The following is a 10,142-nucleotide window of genomic DNA, read 5'->3' as shown; positions in this document are numbered from 1 at the left end:
GCCGAGCCAAGCCCATCGTGCACATGGCTGCGCAGAGCCCTTTGCGCAGCATACATAGCGGTTCTCAATTACGTGCGTATAGGGCTTTACCGGCAACAATGCAGACGACAATTGCATAATCATTTTTACACAATAATTTTAACACACACTTTGGTATATATTTCTTCGTGTACATATTTTTTCACAGATTCACAACACTGATGCTTATATGCATAAGGCATATTTAAATTTAATATTGTAATTATATAAATTTCATGATATTAATTAAATTAATAATAATATTGTACATTGGTTGCTAATTGCAAGTACTTCGTATAAGTGAATAAATTTTAATAGCTTTGCAGTATGCAGATTTTTTCTGATTAAAATAGACATTATTAGATAAAAAAGTTATATATATAACATTTTTTGCTCGCTCGCTGCTTCTCATTCTTCTGCTTCTTGCGTATTACAAATAGAAAAATATGAAAAAATGTAAAGTTACAACAGAGCACATGATTGCAGTAAAGAAATGTCATGTTCTTTCTTTTTTCAAATTACAATTTCTTGATATAAACAGATTAAATAATAGAAATATTGCTAAGCTATAAAATGAAATTTGTTTGTGCTCAATATTTGCAATTAACAATCAATGTATAAAATTATATGTATTTTTCTTTTTTATTATTTCATTGTTTTGTAAATCTATTGGACATATTATTCTGGACACTTTTAAAGTCCGTGTATAATTTTTTTTGTGCAAAAAGTTAAAGTAACATTCGAGTTTTAGGCACCGTACAATACTATGTCCGCTACTGCATTTAAAAACAGTAGAACACACATGTGTTGTGCCTGCACATGCCGTGAGCCTTTATTTATTATCAAAACGCTATTAGAAGTGTACCGTGTTCATATTTTATCTGTGATTTTTTGTGAGTTTTGTGAATTAGTGACTTATTAGTGATTATTGGATTAGTGATTATTAGACAATTAGACAATTCATTATTAGACAGACAATTATACGTTATTATTAGTGATTAATTATTATACAATTTTATTGGAAATGGGAAGATACTTGAAGAGAGGCAGACTAAATCTTACTGCTCGCAGACTTTCTCTAAGAAAAGGATTTAAAAACAGGTGAGTTATTGATCATGATTTAAAGGAATTGCTTCAACATCGATTAATATTTGTATTTTCTAGTTACAATAAAACAATTCAATAGCTTGATTATGAAAGTCTCCATAATGATAAAACGATTGTGAAGCAATTTATAAATAAATATTAAAATACTGATTTATTTTTAATTGCAATATATGAAAAAAAGCTTTAGAGTCAAAACTTCATTTTTGGTTTTAAATTTTATATAACATTCCATAAATATTAATTTTCTTTTCTGTTATATTCAGAATATTTTGACTAATAAGCATCGCTCTATACATATTTCAATTACAATTAAAACTGAGATGACAACATTTCATAATAAACTAGTTACAAGTAACAAGAAATGTTATTACATTTCATTAAAGTCAAGTAATTGAGCTTTGCGTAACCATTTTTCAGTTCAATTATATTTCACTTTTGCTAAACGACATATGACAATTATGTATGTTTGATATGTATTAATTGTAATTGAAGACGCGGATCAAACAACTCGCTCTGCGCTCGAAATCGTGTAAAAACATTGTTCAAACGTCTCAGAGCATGAAAATTTTGAAAGTCGCAAAATTAATTTTTTTAAATATAGGCTTGTAGAGAATGACGAGACGGAACTTTTTTCTATTTACAGTTTTTTGGTTTAATGCTTATTTTTAATAATAAAAATTGAAAACTGAAAAATTTTTATCCCCAAATTCAATAAGATTTTAAGATGTAAATCGTCGTAATTTGGCCATATCTTGTTGAAATTGTTTGAAATTTGGTATATGCATGCAGTATAGTGTAGCGATGCCTACAAAACAATAAAGAAGCTGAAAATCGCCTATTATTTAATAATAATTAATTGGAAATTGAGGCCAATCGGTAACCACGTTTTTTTAGTTTCGCCGACAAAAAGTATCGAGGGAACTTGAAGTTTGAAACAACTTCCAGTGAGACATTTGTTCCTCACTATTGAAGGAAGATTTCTGGAAATTTTCAGATCGATTCATTGAAAATGTGCGGAAATATGCATTTTGTAAGAAAACATGCGACGCCGCCAATGATAGCTCCGTGACCGCTGAGCACCATCAGGCAGCGTACTCGCCGTTCGGTTTTGCAGGACTCGATTTTATAATGATTTTTTAATGGTTATACATTTGAACAATCGCTCACTCCCCACGAAATATTGAAATGACGAACTATTATTTATATGGTTCCTTAATTAAATACTTTTATTATTGTTATTTTGAAATATTTCACACACACTCCAGAGACGCGGTCTGTAGAACAATAGTAATTTAACAAATAACAATAGTTAAAATTGTAAAAAATCATTATAAAATCGAGTCCTGGAAAGCCGAACGGCGAGTACGCTGTCTGATGGTGCTCAGCGGTCACGGAGCTATCATTGGCGGCGTCGCATGTTTTCTTACAAAATGCATATTTCCGCACATTTTCAATGAATCGATCTGAAAATTTTCAGAAATCTTCCTTCAATAGTGAGGAACAAATGTCTCACTGGAAGTTGTTTCAAACTTCAAGTTCCCTCGATACTTTTTGTCGGCGAAACTAAAAAAACGTGGTTACCGATTGGCCTCAATTTCCAATTAATTATTATTAAATAATAGGCGATTTTCAGCTTCTTTATTGTTTTGTAGGCATCGCTAGACTATACTGCATGCATATACTAAATTTCAAACAATTTCAACATGATATGGCCAAATTACGACGATTTATATCTTAAAATCTTATTGAATTTGGGGATAAAAATTTTTCAGTTTTCAATTTTTATTATTAAAAATAAGCATCGAACCAAGAAACTGCAAATAGAAAAGTTCCGTCTCGTTATTTTCTACAAGCCTATATTATTAGAAAATTTAATTTTGCGACTTTCAAAATTTTCATGCTCTGAGAGGTTTGGACAATGTTTTTACACGATTTCGAGCGCAGAGCGAGTTGTTTGATCCGCGCCCTCAATTGAAATATGTATAGAGCGATGGTTATTATTAGTCAATTGATTTTCTCTTCATTTGTTAACATTGTAATATCTTTATTTCTTAAAATTGTAGTTTGCTTTTGTACTTGCTGCTGTACTTTCAGTATAAAATAGAAAATGAAGACTTTTGACTCTGAAGCTTTGATATTGTTACGCCTGTGCTTTTCGCCGCTGATGCTGTGTGTTACAGCTGACGGACCGATCGATATTATCAATATTATTGATCGGTCCGTCAGCCGTAACACAACATCAGCGGCGAAAAGCACAGGCGTAACAATATACTGTCATTTTATTAATAATATTTTTTGCAATTACCAGTTTTATGTGTAATTTGCATGTTTTTATAACAGATGTTGAACAAATTTGGAAATTTTATTATACAATTAAAATTATTTACGTAACCTTTCCTCAATATAAAGCATTTTATTATATTTTATGTCATAACAAGTATAAGTATAAACGTGCAAAAACTAAAGAAAATTTAATTATTTAAAACTTTTTTATATTAAAAGTTTAATGAATTTTTACATATTAAATATTACAAGATATAATAAAATAAAAAATAATTTTATAACAGCTCTGTCAACATGTTAAACGTCAGTTATAAGAACATATAGTAATATTTTTTTAAATGTTTCAGAAAGTAATATAAAAAATAGTCAAAATCAGCGCTCGGAATTAGTTGTACATTTCGAGCCGATTCCCGAGACGATGCCTCCTGTTCCCCTACTACCGCCCGGCTGCTGGCGGCCGAGCCGCCGATAGCTCTGGCTCCGGAGCATTTTATATAAGAAACAGACTGGGTTGTTGAGACATCTCTCAGGAAATCGTAACATTTTCTTCGCTACATAAATAATGTTTATTTTTATTAATATATATATATATATATATATATATATATATATATATATATATATATATATATACATTCAAAATAACCAGATGTCCTTGCAATGCCATATTCTTGAGCGAATGATCTCTCTGAGACGATTTTTCCTTTTACAAAATTTTGTCCGAAGCTTAGTTTTCGAGTTATAATTGGAAAATAGGTAGCAATTTACGAGTTCGGTACAATGGGCAGGCAGGGACGCGCAACGTATAAAGACTGTCAAGTGTTTACTATCGTCTCATGACGCATTGCACCGTCCCTGTCTGTCCGTTGTATCGGACTCGTAAGTAGTAAACTATTTTCAATTATAAGTCGAAAACTAAACTTCGGAAAAAATTTTGTAAAAGGAAAAATCGTCTCAGAATTCGCTCAAGAATATGGCATTGCAAGGACATCTGGATATTTTGAATGTATATATATATGTATATATATATATATATATATATATATATATATATATATATATATATATATATATATTAATAAAAATAAACATTATTTATGTAGCGAAGAAAATGTTACGATTTCCTGAGAGATGTCTCAACAACCCAGCCTGTTTCTTATATAAAATGCTCCTGAGTCAGAGCTATCGGTGGCTCGGCCGCCAGCGGCCGGGCGGTAGTGGAGGAACAGGAGGCATCGTCTCGAGAATCGGCCCAAAATGTGCTACTAATTCCGAGCGCTGATTTAAATAAACTTGGATATTTACATTTATTGTACGAATTTTGTACTATTTTTTACAAGAGAGATTAGTCTTCTATATTAAAATAAAATTAATATTTTTAATTAAGTTTTAATATATAAAAAAATTTAGTTTGTAGTCTTCATACTTTTTGGAAAAAAATAGTAGTTTCGAAATATCAAAGTTTATTTTAATAATTTTGTTTTTTATGTATTTTTTGTGCAATACTTTTTAATGCAACTACAAAAAATAAGCAATCCTTTCATTTTCATTTTATGAAATTATAACAGGATGTTCAAAAATCTCGGCACAGCAAAATATTTCGACAAATACACAAGATATGAAAAAATCTTTTGGACAAAAATTGTAAGGCTGAATAGAATGTATTTACTTTGTTTTTTTTACTTTGACTTTGGGTGAAGACATTTCAAAGTTTTCTGTCATCTTTAGTTTTTTTAATGAAATCAGCCTAATTTTGTTAATATTAATAAATTTATCGCAATATTCGATGTAAAAAGTTATAAGAGTATAAGTATATATTGGTCAAAAACGGAATACTCTACGAAATAGTTTATACCTATAAATTTGATTTAAAAAACGATATATTTAGTAAAATATTTAGTCTTTCTTAATCTTACCGTAATAATTACATGCATAGAAAAATGTTATGTTATTTGGTGCAAAAAATGCGTAGTTAATTTTAAACCAAAATTAGCATTTATATATTGCATACTTTAATATACTTTTCTTACAATGCGTTTTCTTAGCATCAATTGTCGTAAACGTTACTTCGTATTTTGCATATTTTTCGAAATATTTACCTGAGACAATGGGACATCCTGCATATAGTATATTTATTAATGTTATGTATGTTATATAATACTTGTAAAAGTAAATTTAAAGCCAGAGGCGGTTTTCTCGTGGGCTGGCTATAAAAAATAAGCCAGAGGCGGTTTTCTCGTGTGCTGGCTATACAAAATTGCCAGAGGCGGTTTTCTCGTGGGCTGGCTATACAAAATTGCCAGAGGCGGTTTTCTCGTGTGCTGGCTATACAAAATTGCCAGAGACGGTTTTCTCGTGGGCTGGCTATAGAAAATAAGCCAGAGGCGGTTTTCTCGTGTGCTGGCTATACAAAATTGCCAGAGGCGGTTTTCTCGTGGGCTGGCTATACAAAATTGCCAGAGGCGGTTTTCTCGTGTGCTGGCTATACAAAATTGCCAGAGGCGGTTTTCTCGTGGGCTGGCTATAGAAAATAAGCCAGAGGCGGTTTTCTCGTGTGCTGGCTATACAAAATTGTTAGAGGCGGTTTTCTCGTGTGCTGGCTATACAAAATTGCCAGAGGCGGTTTTCTCGTGTGCTGGTTATAGAAAATAAGCCAGAGGCGGTTTTCTCGTGTGCTGGCTATACAAAATTGCCAGAGGCGGTTTTCTCGTGGGCTGGTTATTATAAATACCATACATTATATATTATATAATGTATGATATATTATATATATCATAAAATTACAGACCTATCTGACTAGGTATATAAATAAGTACTAAATATGGAATTATTATTTAAAACAAATATAAGAAAGGATTGCTTTTTCATTACTGACGATTTTATTCATTGTGTTAGTTTCTTTACATTTTTTTTTTAACAGTAATATAACAAAGTTTGAGTTTTTTTGAGTATGTGTGTGTAGTATAAGATACATCTATTTCAAATTTGTTTTGCATATATTAATGATTGATTTGATTTTGCAGGCGTCAACAGTTGAAGCAGTTAAAAGAGGTAAGTAACGCACACAAAAAAGAAGGCACGCTTACTAATGGTATTGACAATGAATCTTTGCGTGCGGAATTGCACGACGTAACAGATTCCAAAGTCACAACGGAAGTAATGCAGTGTCTAAAACAAGAAGAAAATACGTCAGATCCAAATATCGACGTAGATAACGACAAAGATAACGATAGTTTTGTTATTGATAACACGGGCCTTTTGGATGCAAATGCAATCCAAGAAAGTATGCCCGTAGGTCGTAGTATTGTCGACACTACTTTTATGTTAAATGAAATACATAGAGTTTTTGACAATCATGCGCGAGGAATTGAGTGCCAATTTAAAGATTGGAAACTCATTAATACTCGTCGTCGTGGATTACTGACTCAATTTTTCTTCAAGTGCCAAATGTGTCATTATACAGACAACATATGGTCAGAACGCATAGAACCTAAGCAGATGGATATCAATAAAGCTGCTATAAGTGCAAATATAACAGTTGGAAATGGTTATGCCCAACTGGAAGAGTTCTGTGCGGGTATAAATATACCTTGCATGTCTGAACCCACTTACATTAAATATCGAGAAGATTTAGTCGATGATTTTACAAAAACAGCTATGGAAAGTATGAAAATAGCTGGCAAACTTGAAAAAGAACTCGCCCTGGAAAGGAATGACACCATAAATGGTATTCCGTATATAACCGTTGTAGCGGATGGTAGTTGGATGAAGAGATCATATGGCACTGCCTATGATTCACTTTCTGGTGTCGGTGCCATAATTGGATACCGCACAAAGAAAGTCCTCTTTGTTGGCATCCGCAACAAATTTTGTACGGTGTGTGACATGGCGGAGCGAAATGGTTGCGAGCCACGTAGTCATAAATGCTACAAAAATTTTGACCGTAATGCTAGCTCGACACGTATGGCAAGCGACGCCATTGTAGAAGGTTTTAAAAATAGCCTTGAAATACATGGATTGATATATAGAACAGTTATTGCTGATGGCGACAGCAGTGTATATCAATCCATAAAAAATAATGCACCGTATCGCGAACAAATGGTATATGTACACAAAATTGAGTGCACTAATCATTTGTTTCGCAATTTCTGCAAAAAACTGAAAGCTATTTCGGAGATAATTCAGCCAAAGCAAAAGAGAAAACGTGGCTTTGTACAAATACGAAATGTTATAAAAAGCAATATTTTAAAAATACGGCAAGAAGTACTACAGTCAGCCACCCAACGAAGGGAAGAAAAACTACCTCATCATAGCAAAGCTACGGAATTACAAAAAGATATTTTGAACATTCCTAGCCATATTTTTGGTGAGCATAAAAGATGTAAAGAACGTGGCCGTATGTGTGAGGAAAACTCTGAGAAAATAGAAAATTATGTTCCGTATTTAAAATTATACGGTTTATATCACCAAATTGAGAATGTTGTTATGCACTTGAGCTGCTTTTCCGATAGTTTGTTATTAAATGTAACAAACAATCCTGCAGAATGGTTTAATTCCATAATCTGCAAAGAAATAGGTGGAAAACGTATAAATTACGGCCTACGAGGTTCCTACAATGCTAGAATTGCAGGAGCTGTTGTGCAGTATAATACACAACAAGTGCTTACGCAAGTATGAAGGAATGGGTAAAGATGTTCCTCTGGTTGTTGAAAATCTAGAAAAACGACGACAAATAAAAATATCGAGAACTAAAGAATCTCGAAAAGTGCATGGCAGGCAAAAAAACTTCCAACGAGAGGCAGGAACAGATTGTTATTATGGCCCACAATCACAAAAGCCAGATCTTCCACCTAACGTATACCAACAACTAGAACAAAATCATATAGAAAAGTTGGTGGAATATGCAGAAAACAGGCAAGAAATAGAGCAGGAGACAAGAAACCAAAGTGAATGTGAACTATGGCATTCATTGAGACGTGAAATGTTAACGGCATCTAATTTTGGAACCGTTTGTCGCATGAGGCCAACAACGTCTTGTGCAGCGACTGTAAAAAACATTTTGTATCCTCCACACATAGACACTGCGGCTATGAAATATGGTCGTGACATGGAGGAAGTCGCTAGAAAGGAATTGGCTGCAAAGGTGAACAAAAAAATAACACCATGCGGGTTGTTCATTGATTATGAAAATCCATGCTTGGGTGCTTCTCCCGACGGACTTATTGATGAAGATGGTCTAGTGGAGATTAAATGTCCTCAATCAGCAGAGAATTTAACAGCTGAAGAGGCTATACAAAAATTGCCTCAATTAAAAAGCATATTTGACAAAAAAAATACTGATAAAATGAATCTGAATCACCGATTCTTTTATCAAGTTCAAGGGCAGTTGAACATAACACAGCGAAAGTATTGCATATTCGCAATATGGACTCCCAAAAGTTTAAAAATGTTAACAATTAACAGAGACGAAGACTTTTGGAAAAGTAAAATGCTGCCTTTCCTAATACGTTTCTATTATGACTGTATGCTTCCAGAAATCTTGGATAGCCATCATAATAGACATATGCCTATTAGGAATGCACAATATATTATTGACGCTCAAGAGAAAGTGTCTCAAAAGAAATTGAGCCACGAACGACAAAGTGAGCAACAAAAAAAAAAAAAAGCAAAGATATTGTAGAAAATAAACAGTGCAAACCAAACGTTTTCCCAACAAACGTAACAGACATTGCTGTTTCTGCAACTGTCGATACAGAAGAAGATAGCGATTGCATCATAGTTAGCTATTCAAAGTGTAAACGAAATCTGACAAATGATGAAATAGCAAAGCGTAAAAAAATTTTAGATAAAACAATTATACCTCTTACTGTTGTGAGAAAGAATGTTTTGCCTGCACAGAGCCTATTAAACGATGAATCATTAGATACATTCTTGCGCATTGTTAGAGAAACATCTTGTTTCGAAACGCAAAGCGTTCAGTACTTGCAGTTTCCTCAACTAATAACAGCCAGTGATAGCGATAAGAGCCTACAAATAATTGGAGGCAATTGTACTAATCACTGGCGATGCATTTTCTTTGATGGCTCCAAATTGCATGTGTATGACAGTTTACCTAACTGTACATACAAAAAATTGGCAAAAAAAGAGAAAGATTATATCCTATAAGATATGAAGAGAAGAGAAAGATTATATATTATAAGATATTCGCAAACGTTATCCAATAATAAACGTAAGCGATATAATATTCCAAAAAGTTCAATCACAACCGGACAATACATCTTGCGGAATTTATGCAGCTGCTTTCGCTACAAGCGTAGTATTAGGAAAAAATCCTTGTGAGGAAAAATATTCAAATGACGTTGAGCACATGAGACGTCATTTAATGAATATTATAGAAAATAATAAGCTATCACTTTTTCCCTCACAATAAGTTTTTTCGTAATATAACAAAAAGAATTGGGTTAATAAAATAGCATTTTTTTATATTATTACAAATAATATCAATGTGTATTTACACTAAAAAAAAAATTGCTTTATTATTCACACAGTTGTGAAAGAGAACATTTTGTCAGCACAGAGCATACTGAACAGTGAATCATTAGATTCTTGCGCGTTGTTAGAGAAACATCTTGTTTCTAAACGCAAAACGTTCAGTATTTGCAGTTCATATACAAAATTGGAGGGACGAAAAGTAATTATGGTTGCGTCTCACAAGAATGGGCGGCGGATGGGGC

At 32.9% G+C, this 10,142-nt stretch overlaps 1 protein-coding gene and 1 pseudogene across 1 annotated transcript in view; both read left to right on the top strand.

Annotated features, from left to right (window-relative positions):
• The window catches only part of LOC137001163 (uncharacterized), a 299,895-nt gene that overhangs the window by 18,053 nt on the left and 271,700 nt on the right, over nucleotides 1-10,142 (top strand). The gene's annotated exons all lie outside the window — the stretch shown is intronic.
• LOC137001162 (uncharacterized) lies at nucleotides 4,964-9,210 on the top strand (annotated as a pseudogene).

The sequence above is a fragment of the Linepithema humile genome, chromosome 7, assembly GCF_040581485.1.
Source record: "Linepithema humile isolate Giens D197 chromosome 7, Lhum_UNIL_v1.0, whole genome shotgun sequence".
Lineage (NCBI taxonomy): Eukaryota > Metazoa > Arthropoda > Insecta > Hymenoptera > Formicidae > Linepithema > Linepithema humile.
This window is presented reverse-complemented; position numbering and strand designations above follow the sequence as displayed.